The sequence below is a fragment of the Mixophyes fleayi genome, chromosome 1, assembly GCF_038048845.1.
Source record: "Mixophyes fleayi isolate aMixFle1 chromosome 1, aMixFle1.hap1, whole genome shotgun sequence".
Taxonomy (NCBI): domain Eukaryota; kingdom Metazoa; phylum Chordata; class Amphibia; order Anura; family Limnodynastidae; genus Mixophyes; species Mixophyes fleayi.
In genome coordinates, this window is record NC_134402.1 from 149,345,390 (window position 1) to 149,361,102 (window position 15,713).

General features: G+C 40.9%; 1 protein-coding gene and 1 long non-coding RNA gene across 3 annotated transcripts in view; one reads left to right on the top strand and one right to left on the bottom strand.

Annotated features, from left to right (window-relative positions):
• Nucleotides 1-15,713, bottom strand: part of LOC142143638 (melanopsin-B-like) — a 99,007-nt gene that overhangs the window by 82,486 nt on the left and 808 nt on the right. The gene's annotated exons all lie outside the window — the stretch shown is intronic.
• Nucleotides 1-15,713, top strand: part of LOC142143642 (uncharacterized) — a 150,744-nt gene that overhangs the window by 56,752 nt on the left and 78,279 nt on the right. For both annotated transcript variants that reach the window (XR_012689560.1, XR_012689559.1), the window contains exon 2: nucleotides 12,192-12,253. This is a non-coding gene — a long non-coding RNA (uncharacterized LOC142143642). The remainder of the gene's footprint in view (nucleotides 1-12,191; nucleotides 12,254-15,713) is intronic.

Sequence of the window (15,713 nt, forward strand, 5' to 3'; positions counted from 1 at the left end):
TAGCCCTTGGTCTTCTTCTAAGGTATGGGCTTTGCACTTTATGACTGTGTCGAAGTCAGCTTATTGGATAAATTCATTTCAATTAAAATCGAGCAAACTTGGTTGTCTGAAAAGATGCGTACGGTACGCTACGGCGTGAAAGGGCACGATACCGCGTGGAAGGGCGTACGCAGTTGCAACACGTGGCAACAACAGTATTTAGTCTTTTACACACATTCGCACAAACACGCACACTTGTAAAATAGTACACATTAATGGTAGTTGCAACACATAGTCATCTATGTCGAAATATAGTAGTATTTATATGTAATATTATAAGTTATATGCATATCAGTAAAACATATGGTACACGTTGAAGGAATCTAGTCATGTGTGGTATCATACTTATCCCCTTTACATTTGCGACTGTCCGATTCACTCTGCGAAGGAATCGCAGAGTGCATACGCAAGTTATTAATGTTAAGGAATTATGGACTATTATGATGAGAACTCTTGGCGGGAAGATCAGAGCTCATCCCATGGAGAGATGACCTCCTCCTTTGGATTCCTGAGCTTAAACTAGCCAATGATTGACAACCCCTTGGACCTTCCTGAAACCTGGACCAATAGAAGCAAGCTATACCATCTGCATTGTTTGACTGTATTTCTGTGTGCATATAAGCAGCAGCTCCTCATCTAGTGTTCAGACACCTTGTCCCCAGACTTCAGGATTGAATGACTGTACACTGGATCCAGAGCGCCTGCGATAAGTAACGGCTGTACTTATTATTACTTTGCTTGAATATATTCTGCTACCTTTTGAGAATAAATCTTTGTGCGTTGGAAGCACAAATCGAGATTCGACAATCGTTATTGGTTAGCGACAATACGCACTTAACAACTGCCCATTTAGCAGCTTCGTCTGCCCTGTTGTTGCCCAATGACACTGGGTCTTCTTCAAAGGTATGGGCTTTGCACTTTATGACGGCTACTGTTCTGGGTAACTGTATCGCTGTCAGAAGTCCTTTTATGTGTTGTGAGTGTGCCACTGGCGTACTTGCTGCTGTCGTAAAGTTTCTAAGACGCCAAAGGGCCCCAAAATCATGCACTACCCCGAAGGCGTACCTAGAGTCAGTATATATATTGTCTGATTTACCCTCTGCCAACTCACACGCTCTCCTTAATGCTACTAGTTCCACCACTTGGGCTGAGTGAGGTGGGCCAAGGGGTTCAGCTTCTACCACATCCTGATCGTCTACCAAAGCGTAACCAGTACATAGCTCTCCCGTCTCTGTCTATGACAACTCCCGTCTGTATAAAATGTAAAATCTACATTTTCTAAGGGGATGTCCCGTATGTCGGGCCTTGCAGTAAAGGTCTGGTTCAGGTGTTATATACAATCATGCGTGTCAGTACTCTTGCCTAACTCATCATCAACCAGGGTCTCCTCACCTCCCACCCTTTGTGTCTCTAGAGACACATATGGAAGGTATGTAGCTGGATTTAAGGTGCTACATCGTTTGATGGTGATGTTTGAGGGTGCCATCAGGGCTAGTTCCCACTTTGTGAATCTAGCTGAAGAAACATGTCTGGTTTGGGCTGAATTTAACAGAGCTGATACAGCATGGGGCGTATAGACAGTTGAATTTTGTCCTAGTACTACGTCCTCGCTCTTACTTACCAGAAGAGCCGTTGCTGCTACGCTTCTGAGACATGTTGGGAGAGATCTAGCCACAGTGTCTAATTGTGCACTGTAGTATGCTACCGGTCTGCTAGCGTCACCATGCTTCTGTGTGAGGACACTTGCTGCACAACCATCAGCTTCCGTACAGTATAGCTCAAAAGGTTTTTCATAACCAGGTATTCCCAATGCTGGTGCTCTAGTCAGACTATCTTTAAGATTAAAGACCGCTTGCTCTGACTCTTCTGTGTGTACGACACGTTCTGGTTTCGAGGAAGAGACTAGTTCCTGCAATGGTAATGCCAGAATAGAAAAACCTGGGATCCAGGATCTACAGTATCCACACATCCCCAGGAAAGTACGAATCTGCTTCTGGCTCTGCGGCAGAGTCATGTGTTGTATGTCCTCAATCCTGTCGGTTGTCAGGTGTCTTAGCCCCTTGGTGAGGCAGTGTCCTAAGTATTTGACCTTAGTCTGACATGGCTGTAATTTATCCTTTGCCACCTTGTGCCCTGTTTGTGAGAGATGGAGTAACAACAATTTAGTATCATGTAAACATGACATAAAAGAATCAGAGCACAGCAACAAATCGTCCACATATTGAATTAGAACAGACCCATTGCGGGGTTGAAAGGATTGCAAACAGTCATGTGAGGCTTGGGAGAAAATACTGGGGCTGTCAATGAACCCCTTGGGGAGTCTGGTCCATGTGTATTGCAATCCCCGGTAGGAGAATGCAAATAGGTATTGACAGTCAGGGTGAAGAGGGACTGCGAAGAAAGCATAACATAGGTCAATGACAGTAAAATGACTAGCAGACGGTGGAATCTGCATGAGGATGACAGCTGGATTCGGCACTACGGGGAATTGGCTCTCAACAACTTTATTAATTCCCCTTAAGTCCTGGACTAATCTATAGCCCCTCCCCCCACTCTTCTTCACAGGGAAAATGGGACTATTTGCTGTGCTTGATGTACGAATTAAAATCCACTGTTGTAACAGCCTTTCAATAACAGGATATACCCCTAGTTCCACCTCTGGTTTTAATGGATACTGTGGGATTTTTGGAGCTATCCTACCACTTTTTAGATTTACCATGACAGGGGCTACGTTTGCCATCAGTCCAGTGTCCTGTCCATCTCTGGTCCATAGTGAACCTGGTATTTCCAGCAACATCCCCTTTATTTGAGATGGACTTTGTGCTATACCAGTAGAGTGTAACATTAACCTTTGAGGGGTGTCCAATATATTCTGTACCTCATGCGCGACCTTCTCGGGTATATCTAGGAACACACCATCTGAAGTACAGTATATGACACATCCAATTTTACATAACAAGTCTCTCCCTAGCAAGTTAGTAGGAGCCGCTGCAGCCAAGAGAAACGAATGCTTAGTATGCAGAGGCCCGATAGTAACTTCAGCCGGTTTAGTTAGAGGATAATGTAACACTCTTCCCGTTACCCCCATAGCTGTAATAGTTGTACTGGCCACCTGTAGATTAAAAGGAGAGGTTATCACAGATCTGGCCGCCCCTGTATCTACAAGAAAAGTTTGTTTCCTACCAGCTATGTCAACTATCATTGTTGGTTCTTCTCTTTGACTCTCAGTTAACCTCACTGGCTGTAGACTACAGGTATGACCTGACCCCTAGCGCTGACTATTTCTTTCCCGCGCAGCATTTGCTGCTGTAACATGCGCGGGCAGGTGTGAGTCTTCTAGTATATGTGAATCCCTCCTTGGAGGATATCTATGTGACCCTTCATTAGGATTATACCTTCCCTTAGTAAAATCTTTTCTCATATGTCCTTCTTCTTTGCAATTATAACATCTCAACATTCTGCGTTTCCTGTTATGTGGGTTATATGCTGGTGGTCGTGTATGCATTCCCTCTAATGCTTGTATACTCACCGTCATCAATTTGTCACTCTTTTCTTCCCTTTTCTTAAAAATATTTTTGTCATGTTCCACAGCAATTTCTCAAAGAGAATCTACCGTGCTGCCCCTCCAACCAGGGGTTAAGGTTTGTACTCTTGTTTTTAGATTTTCCTTTAAACCTTCCATCAGTACTGTTACCGCTACTTCCCTATGATGTGATACCCCAGTAAACTGTGTCATTGATGCAAGAGCTCTACCAAAATAGTCCGCTGCAGTTTCACTATCTTTTTGTTTTATGGTGAAAATCTTACTCCAATTTACCACTACTGGAAAATAGATGGCTAAATGTTTGACAATTTGTTCTATATTCTCTTGGTTAATCTCATCAGTCAAGGTGTCATCTTCGTCCAACAAACAATCTTTAATAAATTTTTGTATGTCAGTATTGGGAGGAAGACACACCCTCAACACTACATGCCAATCCTTATTGGTTGGTTCGTGTGCATTTCCTAAGTCTTTAACAAATTTCTGACACTTAGCCAACTCTTTTCTAAGATTTGGGAATTCAGTCATAATGGAACGTATTTCTGATCTAGTCCAGGGACAATGCTTTGTAACATTCTTTAAAGGAACTATACCATCCTTGTCCACCTTCCCATTGGGAACTGATATTGTGCGGACTGGATACGCACCCATTGGTTCACTGTCTTCAGAAGACACTACAGGATTTGCTGTTTCAGTACTTTGAATGCTATCACTCCTAGTGATCACACTACTCTCACCTATCTCAGCCATTGCTCCTTTCCCATACTTACGCTGAACCTCTAGCATATTAACAGCATGAGCAATGGCTGAAATTACAGTGGGTTCATCTTCATCTTCTGATACACTTGTTTTAAACTGACTTAAAACAGGATATAACTTAGCAATTTCTCTTTTTTCAGTTTTAATAACAGCTGTACTTACCCCTCACATAAGGTGGCGGGGGCGCGCTTGCGCTGAGTTCGCCACGCTTTTCAACGGCTACTTCCACCACATGCGCGCTTTTCGCCACGCCTACTTCCGCTGTGCATTCGCTGCTCTGCCACGTGTTACCTTCCATTTGCCACAATTTTAAACAATCGTTATTTTTATTCCTCACTTTCGTTGACTTAATCAACCATACTTTATCTTTTACAGTATTTAGTACCTCTGCATTAAAACTCCCTATTGTTGGGAAAGGCTTATCACAATCTTTGGTCATCTTGACCCACGTGTCGCAATACGCAGTTGCGTATGCACCATATTTCTTACACATGAGAAATCTCGCTGAACCAATCGGCCCTTCCTTAGGCAGTACCTTGGCCTTCTCTAGCGTTTGCTTAGCACCCATGTTGAACAATAGGGTTCCAGAAATAACACAATATCCTGCCACTCTTTTCAACACTACCGCTAGAGATATTTTACCGGCCCGTAGACGTATTTGCTACAAGCCGCGTTCACTCGCTTCCTCTCCTATTAAACGAGGACCCCTAATACAGAAATATCAATGCGGACTAAAGGGTTATCAGCTCCTTGATCACCCCTGACTCTCCAACAAAATCTGTTGAGTTTATTACGCCTGGCAGCATCCGGTAAAATCAATCACCAGCCTTAGCAACGTAATTCCTCCCCGTTACTCCCAAGTCACAATCACGGCTTTCCTTGCCGTGCAGTGCAATCGCAACGCTTAAAGGTTATCAGTAAGCAATGCGATTACCCTTGGGTGCACGTCGGGAAAACTAGCTTAGTTTCCGCCCCCGGTATACCTGCCTTGTATACCATACACCAGTTGGGCACCTGCCTCGTCAAACAGCAACTGACACTCTATTTTCCAATAGATAAAACCTTAGTGTATTTAAAGTCAACAAATCACATGACATACACCTTTTCTGCGCAGAAAATCAAAGTTCCCAATAATAGTAATAATGTCCCAGAGGTTTTAACAAGTAATTATACTATGCATGTATAACAACTATCAAAACGATTGTTTAACCACGTGGTAAATCTACCGGAAGTTCGCGTACGCAAAGCAGGAAGTACACATACGCACAGCAGTACAATACATCAAAACGCAATATGACAGAAATAAAGAAACAGTTTTCTCTTTTGTCCCTAGGTTCAGTTAGCGTACCTTAGATAATGCAAAACGGACATTCAGTTTCACAACACAGAGTAAAATTCAGGTTTTGAACACATTGCGTTCTTACCCGTATATGACGCGTCTCCACCCTTTGTTGCGGAACCGAAATATGTTGGTCTTGCGTATCGTCCAGCAACGAAACTTCCAAACTCACGAGCCCCCAAATTGTTAAGAGCGTTTTGTCGCTATCCAATAACGATTGTCGAATCTCGATTTGTGTTTCCAACGCACAAAGATTTATTCTCAAAAAGTAGCAGTATATATATCTAAGCGAAATAATAGTAAGTACAGCCGTCACTTATCGCAGGCGCTCTGGATCCAGTGTGCAGTCATTCAATCCTGAAGTCTGGGGACAAGATGTCTGAACACTAGATGAGGAGCTGCTGCTTTTATGCAAACAGTGATACAGTAAAACAATGCAAAGGGTGTGGCTTGCTTCTATTGGTCCAGGTTTCAGGATGGTCCAGGGGGTTGTAGATCATAGGCTAGTTTAAGCTCAGGAATCCAAAGGAGGGGGTCATCTCTCCATGGGATGGGCTCTGATCTTCCCGCCAAGAGTTCTCATCATAATAGTCCATAATGCCATAACATTAATAACTTGCGTATGCACCCTGCGATCCCTTCGCAAAGTGAACCGGACAGTGGGAAATGCGAAGGGGATAAGTATGATACCACACATGACTTGATTCCTTCAACGTGTACCATATGTTTTACTGATATGCATATAACTCATAATATTACATATAAATACTACTATATTTCAACATAAATGTCCAATTTGCTCACTTCGACAAAGGACAATCCAGAAAGTGATGTCAGAAGACAAGCAGGGCCAGATACACACTGAAAAAAATCAGCACAAGGGTTAATCCAGAAAAAGTAGTCAAGCAAGCCAGGAGAAATTCACTAGGAGCCAAGAACCAGAAAGCACAGTTAGAAGCAGGGTTTAGCAACCTGTTGCTCTGACACAGGCAGTTTGTCAGAGAGGGTCTTATATAGTGCAGGGAGTTTAAAACTCCCCGCCCAGATTTACATGATCGCAGCACCAAGCAGGAAGTAAACAAGCGAGTGCTGTGATCGGGAGTGTGATAGATAAATTCTTACAAATTGAACTCAAAATTGATATTTAATCCAAGAGGTGTAAGTGTTTTTAACATTAAGATCCACTTTGCCTCAGGTTGACTGAGATTTCCGTTATAGTTACCTTCTCTCCAGTGTTTTTTGAACTCTTTGTCGCATAACTGAATGACAGCCTATCGAACTAGCATACTATGGAACGTACACTCGCTATGATTGGACACCTGTCAAGTTTGCACCACCCACTGCCCGGACACAGAGTATTAAACAGCGAACAAGTCAGAACACCATTTATCGCCTCAGGAAGTCTATACTCAAGATGAAATGCGTTGGTTAACTAACCATTACCCCTGGAAACATATTTGCAAGTTCAACTGACTCTGACCAATAAGAACAGAGGGAGACCCCTCCTTGCTGCAATGCTCACATCCGCAGCTACAGCGAAGGGGACACAAGATAGGGTGATTCATCACTGAATATCATACAGTTATCCTCTACAGATGTAAGTGTTCACTTGGCATTACTTCCTGAATACTTTGATCAGCAATACTTCAATATGATTGCATCTCTCTCTGCTTTATCATTGAGAATAAATGGCAATTGATATCGATCTTCAAGATACCACAAGGAATCACGATGACTACTTACAGAATTACCACCTGTGCCCCTGATTATTGCAAGATGTAAGTATTCACTTGGCATTTTTGCATTAATTAAATTTTACCACAGTACTTCCCTACGATCGTTCTCTTTCTTGATTTCTTTGACATACGCATTGAGATAAAACCACAGATGACTGCAACTTTCAACAATTGAAAAGCTATACTCACAAGAAGCAGTGATGACTTCTTTATTTACACTGACAGCAGAAGAACAAGAGGCAGTTATCTTAGTAATCACTCGTTTCCACTGTAAATGACAGTGTTACACTATGTAGTTTTCTTTTCTTTTTATATGGCATGTGCACAGGCCCGGCGCTCCCATTAGGCAAGGTTAGGCACTTGCCTAGGGCGCCGGGCTCTGGAGGGCGCCACAAAATGGTAAATTACTTTAAAACTGTGCGGCGACCGCTGACCATACCTGTCACGGCCGCCGCACAGCATTCAGATGCACGGGGAGGGGGGAAGAGGCTATTGCTCACCACCGCCGCCTCTCTGCTCCGTCTCCTCCCCTCCACTCACTAGTGTCAGTGAGTGGAGGGGAGGAGACGGAGCAGAGAGGCAGCGGTGGTGAGACAAGGTAAGGAAAGACGGGGTGAGGGGGGAGGAGGGTGCCGATTTTTGCTGGTGGGGGGGGCGCCGCTGATTTTTGCCGGGGAGAGGGGGGGGGGGCAGATTTTGTGAAAATGCCTAGGGCGCCATGGACCCTAGCACCGGCCCTGCATGTGCAACAAGTATAAGAAAGGAAAGAAAGAAACAATCAGAAACTCTTGAAAAAAGCAAATACTCTGTATAAGATTAAGAACCATCTATGGACCTTTTTTAAAACCTGTTATAGAAATGCTTAAGGAATGTTTTTTATGCAGATTTGAATAAACTGACTTTAATGTTAACATATAGTACCACATATATATCCGCAGGTCCACTAAACATATTCACCTACCCCAACCACTATATATATTCACCTACCCCCTTTACATTATCTTTACCAATACCCCTTCCCCCTCTGTGCCTAAAATACCCCAGTTTATTATACTTACCTCCTGTTGCAGAGGCCAAAGACTACCTTCATTAGAGCATTAGGGAAGCATTCCCACACCTATCTCCTTAATTTAATACCTTATTTAAGAGTGCTGAATCCCTTACTAACATTTTAAGTTATGTAACCAAGACCAGAAAAAGGATTTCCGCATTCAGGGTGCCATGAAAACTAGTTAACGTCATTGATATCTGGACTTCCTCCCGGCAGGAGGTAGCTATGTGAAAGCAGGGGAGAGCTGGTACAGCTCTGCCCTTTAGCTATGTGTTAATAGAATGCTGATAATGTGATCTATTGCTGGTTAACAGTCACCCAGTGCAACACTAGACTGCAGTCTTCTGAAATGATGCCGCCCATTTTCTGGGATACTGTCACCAAAATGCGCTGTTGGATGTAGCATGCATAACACACTGTTAAATAACTAGGACACAGGTTCATCAAGTTCAAACTGTCATAAATTCTAACTGTTGATTCAGAGGAAAGCACAGCAAAATCCTTAGTGTTATAGTTGAGAATTTAGCCTCACAGGGAAAATAATCTTCTTGCTGTGAGTTGCTCCCTTCCAATAACCATTCTATGCCATCTACAAATTCATTATTATAAAGATTCAAAAGGACAGAGCCCAATACGGATTCCTGTTGTAACCACTAATAACTTTTGTCCGAATAGGTTTAATTTATAAATAACATTTGTCTTTTATTCATCAAACAGTTCTCTACCCATATACATTCTTTTCCCTAGTATTCTGATCTTATGTCGCAAAGCTAGACAAAAAGCTTCATCACACTGATTTTTTTCACCCACTTCTCTTTACCAAGGATTTTTGCACAATGACAGTTATGACATAACTATGAAAACTACTAAAACTAAAATGTATACCTCTGGGCATTATAATTCCATCAAACCTTGCACCCAGTATATATAACTGACTACATTTTGGAGTAGCTAAATAAAATTGGGAAAAGTTATGGAAAAGTATGTTTTTTTCTTATTTTCATTAAACATTATAAATGCCATCAAATAAATATAATTATTTCAGTATGCCATTAAATGAAGCCCTATTATTTAGAAAAAACTTAATGAAGCTGTGGTTATGGTTACTAGAGAAAAGCAAATCAATACAATTGATGAATGTTTGACCTAGCTAATTCTAAATCCTTGTTGAATCATTTAAGCAGACACAGCCCGATAAATCAATGGTGAATTATGAATAAATTGTTAACTCATACAAAGGTTTATGAACCAAAACATAATCTATGACCTCACATGTGATTATAAATACCAATTGAGGATTCTCAGTGCACCTAGCAAAAAACTCCTGTTCTTTCCTTTCCCTTTTAAATATATATTTAAGTTATAGGTTGCACCCCAGGTATAAAAAAATTATTAAGAGATTATAAAAGGGAGTAAATTATCACCCTGACTCCTATTGATATGATTATATATACTGGGCTATAATCCTATGGTTGGTATAACCTTCTTTTATATAAGGATTGAGATTTTGTAAGCTTAGATATAGCTTTTAACTATTTATTTCCCAGATCACTCAGCTTAGAAGCGCAGTGGCTGCATCATGGATGGTAACAGGTTTCTTAATTACTGTTATTTTGCTTTGTAAGCAAAATTTAATTTATAAAAGTTTAGATCTTCAATGTACATTAACATGCATGTGGATTCTCACAGTTTCAGCCACATAATTAAAAATTAAGCAAATATTTTAAATAACGTTATCTATTAATATAAGCAGCCAATGGTTCAATATCTTAATAAAGCTGATCTTCTAATTAGAAAAGTGTTCAGAACACAATGGGAGTCCAAAAAAAGCATTTGAATTATAGTAGTCATTTGCTAAAAGATTGTATCATTAATTAAGTGGTTAGAAATGGGTACTGCCTACATTGCAACACTGAATCACTTACATGTTGCAAAAAAGATATGTACTGTAGTGGTGACACAACAAGAGGGGATTTTCCTCAGAAGTGCACCAATCTTCGGGCAGGCACCCATCTGCCTATGGAGCACGTTTCTCTAGCTGAAGAGATGTGATCACAACAGTCATCCATCTGTCATGATAGGCTAGGATATAGATTTGGACTGGAGCATGCAGAACCCACTAGTAATTAAGTTTCAAGTGCCCAGAGTCTAAAAGGATAAAAATATATATTTATAATTATTACACACAAACATACATATTCATAACTACTGTCACACATCAGACCCGCTGATCGACGGGCTCCCTGCTGTTACTCACCTTATTCCTGGCGGCTGCACTTCTCCGAGACGGACGCCGCGACTATCCTGGAGGGACGCCGTCTTGTCAGGTTAACTGTGCTTATGCTAATCAGCATTTCTCAAAATTCATTCTTTCCAGCCAATCCGATGCCTGAGTTCCCTATTTAAACACACCTCTTATCTGTGTAAGTTGCCAGATCTTCAGGTCTCTCCTCCTGTTCAGAGGTCCTGTACCCTGGCTCCTGGTCTCTACTTGTCTCCTGAGTCTCCAGCATATTGGTTCGCAGTTCATTACAGCCTCTGTGTCTACTCCACTATCCTTATGGTAAACGCTCTGCAGATCATCGCTACTTGTCTCCTGAGTCCTCAACATGCCAGCCAATTTTACATTCAAAGCTTTTATCCAGCAAGTTGCCTTATATAACTGCTATCAGGGGCGCAGAGAGTGGGGTGCGGCGGGTACAAATTATTGGGCCCGGCCTGCCTGGGAGGCTTGGGCGCTGCACAGGCTTAAACAAGTCAGTGAATTTTTTTTAAAAAAAAAGTGATTTAAAATAATGTATATACTGTATAAATTTCCCCAGTGGGTGGCGCGCGCACCTACCTGTGTTTTTTTTTATGGGGGTGGGGGGTTAAAGGGGAGGGAGCGAGCTGACAGCTGTCAGCAGCTCCCAGTCCCCGGACAGTGTGTGACATCACACACTGTCCCAGCAGCCAGCAGAACAAGGAGGAGGAACTTCAGCTCTGCCAGCTCAGCTTTGGTAAGTATGCTGGGCTGGGGGGGGGGACTATGATGGGTCTGGGGGAGGGGTATGATGTGCCTGGGGGAGGAGCATGATGTGTCAGGGGCTTAAGATTTGGGGGGTTATGATGTGTCGGGAGGTATGATGTGTCTGGGGGAGTTTTAATGTGGTTGTGGGTGTGGTGTGATGTGGTTGTGCGGGTGGCGTGTTAAATGTAATATATCATTATAATGTATGTATTATATACTGCATGCTAAAAATTAGAGGCACTCAAAAACCATTTATATATATATATTAGTTGTCACAGAAACATCCACGAGAGACTTTGCAGGGTAGATTCCTACTGTAATTGCCGGCAGTGTGCACAGTGCAATGTCCACGTGCCACATCGCTGGCAATTGAATCTCCCCCATAGTGTTACTTTCGGAATAAATTAGTTTGGAGTTTTAAATTTTATGTAACTTTTTGTTATCATTATTGAATTTATGTTTAAGGGTTTTTGAGTGCCTCTTAATTTTTATTGTGTATTTATCTTTGTATGGAGTTGCAGAGCCCCTAGAGGCAGCCATTTCTCTTATACAGCTACAATAGTGTTTCATTATCTGACCATTTCCAAACATATAGATATCTAGGATTATTTTTATCACACATATTTTGCTTGTTATATAATCATATACTGCGTGATCTGTGTTGTGTACTGTGTTCACTAATTATTTTCCATATTTGATGTACATTTTCTCAACAGGTCCCAACATTCCAGGATCCATACAAGCATCGAGTACCAGGATGTGAAAGCTGCAATAACAGGTAGGTGACAGCAACACCAATTTAATACATAGTGGGGGGGGAATAAATTGGCAGCAGTGTGGCGCGCAGACAACGCACCGCACACATTGCCTTCAATTACGGTACAATTTTTTTTACAAAAGCTCTGCCGCGAAGTGTCTCATGGACGTTTCGGCTAATTGAATTCCCCCCCCCCATAATGTCATGTGTAAAGAGGGGCAGCCACAGCCCATGTTGGCCACTGCCCCATCACTATAAGGCTATGCCCCTTTAGACGGCGCCACCGTGCATCCCTTCTCCTACTATGTGTGAAGGGGGGCCCCAAAAGTGTCTGTACCAGGCCCCAAATTCCCGGCCCTGATTACTAATAACCATTAGCTGTTATATACACAAAAGTCCTCACACCTTAAATGGATGTGAGATGTCTGACATTCAATTTCCATTTCCAATATAGCTAAGCTTTTGGCCTCTGTTATCAGCTATTTCAGTCTTTCAATAGACAGGATATTGCTGTCCATATAAAAACTTCTCCCAGCAATCATAACTTTAGGTCATATATGTTCAACTCGGAATATATATTTTTTTAGTCAATTAAACAATATTAATTGCTAATATTGAAAAAGCCACTTCTGTGATGTCACAAAGGGCTGCAAACTCTCAGATGCTACAGAAATGTAACATTTCATCTCTGTCTTTCACGTTATAATAATATATGTAGATTGTCTGATCCAATAACCTGAGCATTCAACGGCTCAATGAAGATTATAATGGAGAAGCATAGGCAGAGATTAAAGGCAACAAATACTAACATTTTATAGATGTGTGATTTCACCCTCAGTGTATTCTCATACAAGCGATTAGAAAGGTCAACTTTTAAGGACAGCGTGAAATTTCAAAGAACTAATACATAGTAATGAATGGAGGACTATCGATCGTAGAGTGTATAAACACTACATCTGAGTCTTCATTCATCTATCTTTCAGTGCGTCAACAATTGAGAGCTGCACTAACACACCACCATTTTATTAACTCATGTCCTATTATTTTAAGGGTAATTCTCCGTCTTTCCCTCTCCATTAGTCTCTTTTCTTAAATGGGAAATTTGCTAGCGTCACCTTTTATATAGAGTAGAATAATGCAAGAAGGAGGGCCTATGCTCTACAATCACTAGTTTAAAATAGAAATTCATTATTACGTACCGAATTACTTAATTAATACTTTAGCAACTGGGTGGTGCAAATAAAAGTAGCATTTTAGGAAAATGATTACATCTCATCTAGCATGGTAACTTTCTGTGACACTTCATTAGCACACGGTTAAATGAGTTAAGAAACTTTTTAATTCACTTCCACCTACTATTAGCTGGTAGTTGGGTAGTTATTCCTTACTGCCACTCTGGTGGTGGATAAGAACAGACTGGATATAAAAGCTGTACATGGTTGGCAAATTACCTATTTATATACCTAACATGCCATGCTATGAAGAGTTCTCTGATTGAAAACATGTTGGATAAATACAGACCCAGTCAATTACATTAACCTACCAGTGCATGATTAAGACTATTTGTGGCTCTGTTCAGCCTTTCCCAAACCCAAAAGATCAGGGAAATTGTTTCATTTTTCACTTAGCCAGTGGTCTAGTGGGGGCCACTGCAGCGATCCAGGGGGCTCCAACAGGCTTAAGCCACTGCTCCTCCAGTCTCGAATCTGGGGAGTGGCAGTGCTAAAGATCACCTCAGTTGGTGGTCCATTCGAGGTCACTAGTGACCCAGGGAGGACATGGTGGTGTTGGACTGCCGCTCCTCCAGTCCTGAGTCTGGTGTGTGTTATAGTATTGAAGGCCCTCTCAGCCACTCTGGAAGCCAGGGAGTGGCTGGCTTGTCCAGGACCTCAAAAAGCATAGTGAACCAGGGTAGCTCATCCCCTCATACAATTCTTAAAACATATGGCCAGACCTTGGTACTTTTCTTATGAGGATTCCGTAGGCAATTACAGTAGCAGTTCAGAGACAGGAATTATCTCCACATTTAGTTAAAACACCTAGGGGTAAATGTATCAAGCTGAGAGTTTTCCGGTGAGATTGAAAAACCAATCAGATTCTAGCTATCATTTATTTAGTACATTCTACAAAATGTTAGCTAGAATCTGATTGGTTGCTATTGGCAACAACTCCACTTTTCAAACCCGCTGGAAAGCCCTCAGCTTGATACATTTACCCCCTGGTATAGGTAGGGAGGTATACCACAACATATTCAAAATGTCACAATAAATTCCACCTTACAAAAGGTGTTGTAATTAACTATTATTTTTATTTTATCTCATTATAACACACCTAAAAACTGTCATTATTTTGTTTTAAATGGAGTTATCCTTTCAGACATGAATTTGCATTTATTTTAAACTATAAAAAGTATCATGCAAGATATCACTGTTACCTTATTGTCTGTCAAGACCTCACAGTAAATGTTCAATACTGCATTTTAATTTTTACAGCTCCTGTAATTAATCACCAATTAATACATTTCAGCAATATTTTCTTTCCCAAATGAATTAAATAGTACAAAACAAACATAGAACATACACATCGCAACATAGCAGATATTCAAATATTGAAAAAACTCTTTGCATTGCCTTGTCTTTTTTTCTGTAGACGCATGAATAACAAGGCAGTTGGAGCAATTTAGAAGTTGGCAATTACATTATTGCTGTTTTTAAGTTAGTCACATAAAATATACAAATCTACCAGGACAAAATAAAGCAGTCAACTCATTGCATACATAAGAAGTTCATTATCAGCGATGACAGAACACTTTAGGGACAATGGCATCTGCTACTCTGTAATTTTTGAGCAGTTTACCAGTGATCATAGTTGCACAAACATATGAATACATTAATAATGCAACTAGAAAATCACTAACAGTGACAGCAGTGTTTACAATAATATCTAGAAACTGTGAAATCAATAATAACTAATAATAAAGATTTATCGCGTTTATATACAGTGGAGAAAATAGAGATATGCACACACGCTGTATAATTATATATCTCCATTGTATAACCTGACTATATTCATATACAGGAGTTAAAGATTATATAATCAGGGTACACAATGGGAATACGCATACATACACACAGACAGAAAGATATATATACTGATTATATATTAATATTTATCCATACATACTGTTTTATCTACAACTGTACAGTACATTCAGTTTCTACTCAGTAGAGCAAAGTACACAGAGATGCTAATACAACATAGTGGGTATAACTATTCTTCTTTCAAATTATATCTCACATCATACATTACAAGCCATCCTGACATCTCCAATTATTGGCATTAAAAATCAGGGTTCTGTAAATGTCATAAAACCTGAACCTGTGAATGATAATAATGCTTTTGATTGTGAGACTCTGTAGCCACTCATTGCTCACATAGGGGTCTATGCATTAATATATGCAGTGCAACTAAATATGCATCG